Genomic DNA, 11,358 nt, shown 5'->3' on the forward strand with positions numbered 1-11,358 from the left:
AGGATTTTTGTTGTTGAGTCATTTCTGACTCTTTATGACCCCATTTGGGTTTTTCTTGACAAAGATACTGGAGTGGTTTGCCATTTCCTTCTCCAGCTCATATGACATATGAGGAAACCAAGGCAAACAGGGCTGAGTGACTCACCCAGGGTCACACAGCTAGGAAGTGTCTGAGTCCAAATTTGAATTCATGAGGACAAGTCTTCCTGATTAAAAGCAAGCCACCTAGCCACCCCTTTAAAGGATTAACTCTCAGCTAATCAAAACCCTTAGATCTCTATAAAGGCTAGATGTTGGAGGGTTCTAGATATTGTACCTGAATGGTTTCATTAACAATCACCCAATGGAATACAAATTGCTAAGCTTGTTATATGCAGAAAGATGAATTGATGAAAAGTTATTCAGACAGGCAGGCAGGCATTACTATAAAATTTGTTTTCAAAATAGTTAGGCTAAAGTTCCAAATATCTCAAAAATTTTCACAAGCAGTATCACTTCATCCCTTATTAACATTCTTCTCCTCAGCCCCAAATTCCTTTCCCCATTCTGGGCGATAAAAGAATCCAAATGTGCTCTGGGGTTACTTGGGGAGGATCATGGGGTTTAAAGCTAGAAGGGCCAGTAGAGATCAGCTAGCCTGCCCTCCTCATTTTAGAGGAGGAGAAATGATTTGGCCAGGGTCACAGGAGAGCTTTGAGAGGCAGAGCCCAGATCAGCACTCAGGCCTTCAAAGTTCAAATGCAGTGAATTTTCTGTTCTCTGTACTGGCCCACCTCCTTTCTCTCGGATGAGTCTTCTTTCTGTTTCCCAGCCTTGTCCTCATTTTCTCCAGGCCAAACAGTGTAGGCATCCAGAACTCTGCCTTGTTTTTTTTTTTGTTTTTTTTTTTTTTGAAGCTAGTTCCCTTGGGGGTGGGGAGGCAGGAGGTTCTTCACCTTTTCCTCAGGTCACTAGAGGGACTACTGCGGTTTGAGTCTGGCTGCACGTTGAGTTACTCAGTAACCTTTGGGCATTTGAGTTGCATTACCAAGCACGTAGGCAAGAGGCTTGTTTCTGTGTATTTCCAACGTGAGAAGTAAGTGAGGGAGCTGGGCTAGAGTAACTCAAGCTTCTTTTCCTGCTTTAGATCCTATAACGTAAGGAGTGGAGTGGGTACCAAACACAGTCCTAGCATGACACACAATAGGAGCTTAACAAATGTTTGCTAAACGTAGTTGGATGTGCTCCTGTCTAGTACACTCAGATGGTTGGCTGTGGTTTGTCCTTCGCTCTCAATGAGGATGATGACATGACTTGCAGTAGACTTTGAGTTGAGGGAGGGAGGGCTGGGCAGTCACCAGTCTCACTTTCTCCTCCAGAGCCATCTGGGCCCAGTGTTATCCCAGAGAGCAATGGGGCATTGTTCTGGTGGCCTATTGGGGGGTGGGGATAAAATCCATGGTTCATCTCGTTGTTGTTGTTCAGTTGTTTCAGTGGTGGAAGTGGGTGGAGGCTAGGAGCTTGGATTTTCCTGGAGAATACTGAAAACATTCTTCTTTTTAAATTCTTGATACTTTCCTCTTTCTTCTTTTTAATCAAATCAGTTAATGGTTCATCTATTTTATTGTTTTTTAAAGCCTTAGCTACTAGTTTTATTTATTAATTCAATGGCTTTTTTTCAGTTTTGTTAATTTCTTCTTTCATTTTTCAGGATTTCTATTTTAGTGTTTAATTGGGATTTAAAAATTTTGTTGCTAGTCTTTTTAGTTACATTCTCAATTTGTTGTTCTGTTCTTTCTAGTTTTTATTCATAAAAGTGTTTAGAGATATAAATTTTCCCCCAAGGACTTCTTTGGCTGCATCTCAAAAGTCTTAGAATGTTATTTCATTATTGTCATTACCTTTAATGAAATTATCTAGCATTTCTTTAATTTGTTCTTTGACCCCACAGTTCTTTAGGATTAAGTTATTTGGTCTTCAGTTGATTTTAATGCTTTTTAGTAGCCCTTTAAATGTAATTTATAACTAAATGTATTAACTATATAAATTCGACTATAAACAACTATTTACACAAATAAAGACAATCCTAAATAATTGAGACAATACTAGTTGCTTATGGGAAGGATGAGCCAATATAATAAAAATGACAATACTACCTCAATTTATTTGGTCAATGACATATCAAACTACTAAATGATAGAATTAGAGAAAATAATAAAATTCATGTGGAGGAAAATAAAAGTCAATAACTGCAAGAAAAATAATAAAAAGAAATGGGAATACTGGGTGCCTCAAAGTGCCAGAAAGGGCAGGTAGGTAGTACAGTGGTTAGGGTGCCAGGCCTGGAGTCAGGAAGACCCTGAGTTCAAATCCAGCCTCAGACACTATCTGTGTTACCCTGGGCAAGTCACTTAACCCTGTTTGTTTCAGTTTCCTCATCTGTACAATGAACTGGAGTATGAAATGACAAACCACTCCAGTATCTTTGCCAAGAAAACCCCAAATGGAGTCATGAAGAGTTGGACACAATTGAAATGATCCAACAACAACAAAAGCAGTGCCAGATCTCAAACTTTAGTACAAAGCAGTGATTATTAAAATAATTTGGTACTGGTTAAAAAACAGAACCATCAGTGGAAAAGATTAGGTACATAACATACAGAAACAAATGTATCTAGTAACTCTAGCATTCAATAAACGGAAAGACCAGGTATTGGAATAAAGACTCACTAGTCGAAAAAAACTGTCAGGAAAAAAATTAAATTTAGACCAACACCTCACATCTTATACTAAGAAAAGCTCCAATGAGTATATAATCAATATATGAAAGGCCACATCATAAACAAATGAGAGAAAAATGGAAAAGATTGCTTATTAGATCTACGGAGAGGAGAAAAGTTCATGACCAAATAAGGAATAGAGATAATCACAGAAACTAACATGATAATTTTGATTTCTTAAAATTAAAAAGATTTTGTACAAACAAATCTAATAAAAATTAAGATAAAAAGGGAAATAATTAACTGAGAAAAAATTTTTACAGGAAATTTCTTTGATGAAGGTCTTATTTCCAAGATACATTTGGAACTGATTCAAATTTATAAGAAATTGAGCCATTCCCCAGTTGATAAATGGTCTAAGAATTTGAACAGACAGTTCTCAAGAAACTCAAGTTATAGCTATATTTAAAAAATGCTCCAAATCATTACTATTTAGAGATTTGCAAAAATTAGGATACTGGGAGACTGATCTTTAAGCATGTTTTTGATTATTTCCTTCAAAGTCATTATTTAGGGGGATACCCCCTTGTTCCACAGGGGCTGCCACTGCTCAAAATGTACTTGTATCCTCTGAATTCCCCAATAGCCTTCAGAGCTGGTATGAAAATTGAGCTCATTCCTTCATGATGTGGAATAAACAACAATGAAGTTCTGAATTCTAAATAATACTCCCCACCTATCTTGACTACCCATACTATTTACCAGATTAGACCCAGAATGGCTTTTCAGCTATTTTCAAAAATTCTCTCTCCCCTTAAAGAAAAATAGTTTGCCACCACGGAAAGCATAATTTGAAAGAATGGGCTTTTGGTGTCTAAAGAGAAGCTTAGAAACATTGGACTTGGAACCAGGAAGAGACTTTAGAAAAATTCCAACCCAATTGCCTCATTGCATAGAAACATAGATTAGAAGTAGAAGAGACCTTGGAGAAAGTCCAGGTCAATTACTTTGTTTCCTAGAATTGTAGTTTTTGAGCTGCCCACAGCCACCTTATTGGTCCTTGACTATCTATGACTTTACTGAATATTGTAGGAAGACATCACTTTCAGCTAGCACAGTGCCTTGTACATAATAGTCTGTCATATTTTATAATTTATGAAAGCATTTCCACGACATAGTAGAATTTTTAAAAAGATGATTACATATGAAACTACAAATCTATTATGTGTTTCTTTTCCAAATTATATCAGTTGGACCTGAACATTGGTCACCTTAAGATTGTCAAATGGCCTTCAGAGAGGACGCTATTCCAGTTTGTTTCATAAACAATAGAATAACAATAGAAACTAAGCTGACATAGAACATATTAGAAATCCTTAAAGGACAAAGGAATCCCTTCCACTACTCCTGTGTCCCAGCTAGCTAGCCTGTGTCTCTTGTAAAACAAAACAAAACGAAACAAAAAAAACAAAAAAACCACATTGGGGCAGATCCAAGATGGTGACTGCTAGCCAGCTGAGCTCTCCTAACATTCCCCTCTAAACAATTTTAAAATAATGCCTCAAATCAAATTTTGGAGTGGCAGAGCCAACAAAAGATCAAAGCGAGACATTTTTCCAGCCTAAGACTACTTAGGAGGTCAGCAAAAGAGGTCTGTAAGCCTGGGATGGGTGTTGACCCAGAGCTTGGCAGCTGCACCAGCTATGGGTCTTGGAAGCTTCTGTGTGATTGGTGGCAGCAGTAGCAGCTTCGGGAGCTCTTGGTGGGCCAGTGCTGGTGCTGTGGGCAGCTGGGACCAATCAGCAACTTCATTGCTCATAAATAGTTCTGGGTCTCAGTTCCAGGACAGAGAAGAGTATTTGTGGTTGGTGACAAGGGAGCAGTGATTACAGTTTCAGGGCAGAGAAGAGCACTAGCTCTTGTGGTTGAAGGTCATCAGTGTAAAGACCAGAGTGCAGACAAGGAGAGCAGTGACCCCACTTCTACCAGGATCACACCACCTCGGAAGCACTGAAAACTTGTAGACCCACAGAACTAGCTCTGGAAACAGCAGCACAAAAAAGTCTGAAGCTTGGGACAGTGCCTCCCCACCCCTAAGTGAGCAGACTCCAACTTCAAAATAACATTTAAAGTCAAGAAATAGGCTAGAAAATTGAACAAAGAATAACAACAACAACAACAAAAAAAACTTGAATATTAAAAACTACAGCAGTGGCAGGGAAGACCAGGACATAAACTAAGGAGAAAACAGTAATGTGAAAATAACTACGAGCAAAGCATTAGGGATTTGGACCCAAGCCCAATAAGAATTTCTGGAAGAATTAAAGAAACAGATAAGAGAGGGAGAGAAAAAAACAGGAAAAGAAATGATAATGATGCAAGAAAGTTATGAAAAGAGAGTTAATGGCTTGATTAAAAAGCACAAAAAAATACTGAAGAAAATATAACACTTTAAAAAACAGAATTGGCCTTATGGTAAAAGAGGCACAAAAAATTCACTGAAGAACTTAAAAAGCAGAATTGGCCAAATGGAAAAAGAGGTACAAAATTCGTTGAAGAAAATAATTTCTTAAAAATTAGAATTGAGCAAGCGTGAGCTGATGACTCCATGAGACATCAAGAAATAATATCAATCAAAAGAATGAAAAAATAGAAGAAAATATGAAATATCTCATCAGAAAAACAATTGATCTGGAAAATAGATTGTATAAGAGAGAATTTAAGAATTATTGGTCTATATGAAAGACATGATCAAAAAAGATCCTGGACATCATATTTCAAGAAATTATCAAAGGAAACTGCCCTGATATCTTAGATTCAGAGAGTAAAATAGAATTGGAAAAAATTCACTGATCATCTCCTGAAAAAGATCTCAAAAATGAAAACTCTCAGGAATATTATAGCCAAATTCCAGAATTTTCAGGTGGAGGAGAAAATTCAAATATCATGAAGCCACAGTCAGCATCACACCAAATTTAGCAGCTTCCACATTAAAGGAATGGAGGGCTTGGAATATAAAATTCCAGAAGGCAAAAAAGCTAAGATTACAACCTACCTACCTACCCAGCAAAACAGGTACAATCCTTCAGGGGGGAAAATGCATTTTGAATTGAATAAAGGACTTAGAAGCATTTCTGATGAAAAGACCAAAGCTAAATAGAAAATTTGACATTCAAACAGATGGCTCAAGAGAAGCACAGAAAGGTAAACGTGAAAGAGTAATCTTAAGGGACCTAATAAACTGTTTACATTCTTATATGGGAAGATGATACATATAACTCCTAAGAGTTTTATGATTGGTAGGTCAGTTAGGTGGAGTCTACATAGTTAGAGGGCACTGGAATAAGTCAATTATGTTGGGATGATCTCTAAAAAAAATGAAGGGATGAAAAAGAGGGATGTACTGGGAGAAGGGAAAGGGAGAGGTAAAATGGGGAAAATCTCACATAAATGATATACAAAGAAGAACTTTTATAGCAGAAGGGAAAATATGGCAGTGGTGGGTAATGACTAAACCTCACTTTCATTGGACTTGGTTCAAAGAGAGAAGACTATACGTACATACATCTGTGTATGTATATAACATATGTATGCATGTATATGTGTATGTATGCATATACACATATTCCACATCTATATATATTCTATATATCTATATCTAAGAATCACACATACATATACTTTGTTGGGTATAAAAATCTGTCTTACCTAATAGGGAACTAGGAGGGAAAGGGGAGAAGATAAATTGGGGGGGAGTGATAAAAGACTAAGATTAGATTAGATTAAATAATTAATATGATTAAGATAAGATTAGATTAAGGGAGGCAACAGTCAGAAGCAAAACAGACCTTTGAAGAGGGATTGGATAAAGAGAGAGAGACAGACAGAGAAAGAGAGAAAAGGATAAACAGGAGAAAACAGGATGGAAGGAAATATAAATTACTAATCATAACTGAATGTGAATGGATTGAGCTCTCCCATAGAACAGAAGTCGATAGCAGAGTAGATCAAAAATTGGAATCCAACAATACATTGTTTACAAGAGGCATACTTGAAACAGAAAGACCCATACAGAGTTAAAATAAAGGGCTAGAGTAGAATCTATTACGCTTCATCTGAAGTAAAAAAGGCAGAAGTAGCAATCATGATCCTAGACAAAGCAAAAACAGATCTAATTAAAAGAAAAGCAGGGTAACTACATTTTGCTGAAAGGTTACCATAGACAATGAAGTAATATTAAACACTTTTTACAAGTTTCTCTGCTAAAGGCCTCATTTCTTAAATATATAGGGAACTGAGTCAAATTTATAAAAATAAGAGCCATTTCCCAACTGACAAATGATCGAAGGATATGAACAGACAGTTTTCAGAAAAATTCATATGAAAAAAATGCTCTAAATCATTATTGATTAGAGAAATGCAAATTAAAACAACTCTGAAATGACAAATGCTGGAGGAGATGAAAGAAAATAGGTAGACAAATAAACTCTTTGTGGAGTTGTGAACTGGGCCAATCATTCTGCAGAACAATTTGGAACTATACTCAAAGAGCTATAACACTATGCATACCCTCTGACCCAGAAATACCACTACTAAGTCATACCCCAAAGAGATCAAAGAAAAAGGAAAAGGACCTATATATGCAAAAATACTTATAGCAGTTCTTTTGGTGTGTGCTGGCAAAGAATTGGAAGTTGAAAGAGTGCTCATCAACTGGGGAATGGCTGAAGAAGTTATGGCATATGATTGTGATGGAGCATTATTATGTTATAAAAAATGACAAGGAGGGTGGTTTCAGAAAAAGCATGGCAATATCTGTATGAACTGATATGAAGTGAAGTGAGAAGAGCTATAAGATCATTGCTCACAGTAACAGCAATGTTGTAATGATGATCAACTGTGAATGACTTGGCTAGTTTATTTAATACAAAGATCCAAGACAATTTCAAAGGAGAAATAATAAAAAAAATGTTATCCACCTTCAGAGAGAAAACTGGTGAACTCTGAGTGCAAATTGAAGTATAATTTTCCCACTTCCATTACTTTTGTTTTTTTTGTTATATGGCTAATATGGAAATAAATTTTACAAGGTTTCACATGTATAATTGATATCATTTTGCTTGCCTTCTCAGTGGGTAGAGGAGGGGTAGGAGGGAAAGAGAGAATTTGGAGCTCAAAATTTGAAAGAGATTGTTAAAATAAATAAAAAATCAATTACAAAACTGAGCAAAGCAAACAAAAAGAAAGAAACTACGCTGACAGTATTTCACCCAGTGTACCCCCTTTTGGGTAGGGTGAAAGGAAATTTCCATCTTGAAGTAGTTCAGTCAGTGTTGCTTTTTTTGATAATGCTGGTGGAATTCATGCAGGTAAGCCTATTCATTCAATATTTCATGGATCCTTGATTTCATTCAAGGGAGTTACTTGTTCTATTGATGTGGATCATAACAAAGATGGCCTTTATGACCTCCTGTGGCCAACAAACACCTTTCTGTGATGAACCTCTCCAAAGTTACTTTGGCCAGTCCTTAGACCACAGAAATACCACTAATGGCTGGGCTCCTACTTGATGTCTTTCCAAAATGGTAGGACTTCCATAGCTTGTCCTCCCCTGACATAGCCTCTGTGAACCCAGGGTCACTTCTAGGTTACAACAAGCTATCAAAGAAGAATTTTCATGGAGGATGTCCATTACCTAGGCTAATTTGGCAGGATATAGAAATTAACCTTCCTAACATGGCTAAATTATTCAAGAGTAAGCAAAATGCCCCAATTTTCCATCATTTATTTAAATATGGCATCACCTTTCTACAACTGAGCTGTGGTCACAAGAGGGTTCTGGGTTTTGACTGAAGGGTAAGTTGGATTCCCAAATGGCCTGGGATAGATCAGAAGTCTGGATAGGAAGGACCAGCTTATTTGGTGTAGATAGAGTAGGGGAAATCATGGAGACTGTTTCAGCCCCAAGGAACTGGGCCAAGTAACCTTCCCAAGTACTTGTGAGACTCCCATGACATGAAGACTTCATTTCTCTGCTATGTCCTGGCCCAAGCAAGAGTGGGTGCTCTGAATCTTGCCAGAGGGAGAGTTTTGTGGCAGAGCCAGGAAGAGAGAATCCTGTTGTGAGTCGATGATCGACTTCTGGCCCAGCCTTCATGCCTGTCAGAAATACCTACCCAATTTGACAGTGGAGGATAGAGTTGGAGAATGTTCTGTTCTTTCTTCATGGAAGTCTCTGTACCAGAACAGCTGGACAAGTGACCACACATCACACTTAGCCAAGAGTTGATCCACTGCATTCTTTGTTTCTCCACATTTTTACTCTCTTCAACTTTCCCAGAAAATTCTCCTGTATTCCCCCCCTCCACCCCAGCCCCTCCTCTCCCAAGCTCCTGTGTCTTTCAGCAGGTCCTCATTTCTTTCCTGATGAGCCTTTTATTTCAGGACAGTTGCTGATGACCCTGGTGGAAAAGTAAAAAAGCAATCAATTAGCATTTATTAAAAACCCTCTAATAGCTAGGTGCTATGCTAGGCACTGAGGATCTACTTCCTAACTCATATTCCCGAATAAAGGAGAACCTTCTCATGATAAGACTAAGCCATTCATTTCAGGGATTCCCATTGAATTTCTACTTTGAGGAAACAAAATGATGTTATAGGATCTTAGTGCTTCTGAAAAAGTGAGCATTGAGAATAGATGCTAAAATAGTTTTCTTTATCATTTGGGAAAGCCTATAGGTTAAGAACTACTTGGAATTCAGTAGCTACTAAAGACTCTAGGATGGAAAACTGGGTGATGAGTTTAGCCTAGTTAATTTTTTAAAAAATTTCATTAAAGGGAATTTATTGATGATAAAGGGTGTTACCTACCTAATGCCAAATGAAAAACAAACAGGCAGGTACTAATGCTATGCATTTCAGCACTAAGGGGACAAGCCTGGAATCCTTTCCTGGTTGAGAGGATGCTGGTGGCCAGTATACCCAGGATTCCCTATTGGTGAACAGATGACTTTCCTCCTCTTTACAACCTGAACATCTTGGTGTCTTTGTGCCAAGGAAGAAGTAGAAAGAGAAGGTGTGGGGTTGATTAGTAATGATTGTGAAACAAAGCTTGTAGGTCACAAGAATAGTGGTATCATACTTTGTTTCTGATGGTTCCTTATCTTTTAATCTCACATTGGACAGGGGATTTCCTAATACCCCAGTGGAGTCCCAGTCAAGAAGACATCCTCTGAATACAGGATGAAAAACTAGGAAACCCAAGCTATTAGGTCATCTGTATTAAACACCATTTGGCTAGTGCTATTGTTCTGGAGCACCTCCCCATTTACTCCACAGTGGGTCTTCAATTTTTGTGGGTATACAACATAATCAGTGGTCACCAAGGCAGGTCACAAAAGGAAGAAGGCTTCAGAGGTTTTTCCAAGTAGCTAACGATCTCCACTGTGCTTCATCTGACAGTTAGGCACTCCTATCATGTGTCACAGTGAAACCAACCACAAAACCCATGGTGGCTATAGCCTTAATATGCTTGCTCTTTCTGTGAAGCCTTTCTTTCCAATGACAGAGGCCATCTCTATGTCCCAGTCTCCCTCTTTGCTCTCATGAGAAAGGGCAGCTTCATGATGAGGTCCCACAATAAAGCTGCCAAACTTGACTATGTTGGTGGGCTCTTTGGGTATTGGCGTATTCTTTTTTTTTGAAATGATCTTTGAAATGATACATGCCTATACACACATATCACTTTGGGTGGTGTGGGACAGAAAAATAACTTGAGGCCCCTTAATAACTGGATGCTTAGATTTCAAGATCTTTTGGCAACAGAGAAGGAAGCTTCTCCTTGCTCCAGGAACTTTTTCACATCTTTAGGCAGGTTGGGATCAAAGGCAATGAGTTTAAATCCCCTTCCATCATTCTTCTCTAGTCCCGGTAGGTCTTGCATAGTTGTGGGTGGGAAGTTAGGTGGCACAATGGATAGAGAGCTGGGCCTGGAGTCAGGAAGACCTGAGTTTGAATGTGACCTCAGACACTTACTAGCTGTGTGACCTTGAACAAGTCACTTAACCTTGTTTGCCTCAGTTTCCTCATCTGTAAAATGAGTTGAAGAAGGAAATGGCAAACCACTCCAATCCAAGGAAACCTCAAAATGGGGTCATGAAGAGTCAGACACTACTGAAATGACTGAACAATAAAGGGCAGAGAGCAGAGTTGGACTTGGATTTGTCTCGTGCCTCTGGAGATCTGAAGAATCACCTTATGGTTCTGCAGCAGATCTGTGAGTAGTATTCTTGAAACAGGTACCAACATCTGAACCTGACCTTCAGTGGCTGCTTTGGCTTCCTTTGCTCCCTCCCTCCCTCTCCCTCCTATCCCCTCCTCCTTCATTCCACTATTAGATTCTTAGAGTACTAAAGTCAAGGATATACAATTTTTTGGAGGTATATTGTATGGAATATCATCTTATAAATCTTTTTTTTAATCAGAGCAGGTTCTTTTGCTTCCTATGGTTCAAAAATTTATTAATCCATATAACATGTTCAAAGTTGGTATAATTCAAATCATACTTCTTTTTTTTTTCTCCTAATGGCCAAACACTTACAGTATGCTGAAGCTCAACACCAAGGCAGACCTGGGGTCCACTCTACATGGGACAAAAACA

The 11,358-nt window shown here is 38.2% G+C and overlaps 1 pseudogene; it reads right to left on the reverse strand.

The window, feature by feature from the left end:
* Nucleotides 1-9,892: 9,892 nt before the first annotated feature.
* Nucleotides 9,893-10,641, reverse strand: LOC114044073 (annotated as a pseudogene).
* Between the last annotated feature and the right edge of the window lie 717 nt (nt 10,642-11,358).

Source organism: Vombatus ursinus, unplaced genomic scaffold (assembly GCF_900497805.2).
Source record: "Vombatus ursinus unplaced genomic scaffold, bare-nosed wombat genome assembly UNPS02014772.1, whole genome shotgun sequence".
Classification (NCBI taxonomy): Eukaryota; Metazoa; Chordata; class Mammalia; order Diprotodontia; family Vombatidae; genus Vombatus; species Vombatus ursinus.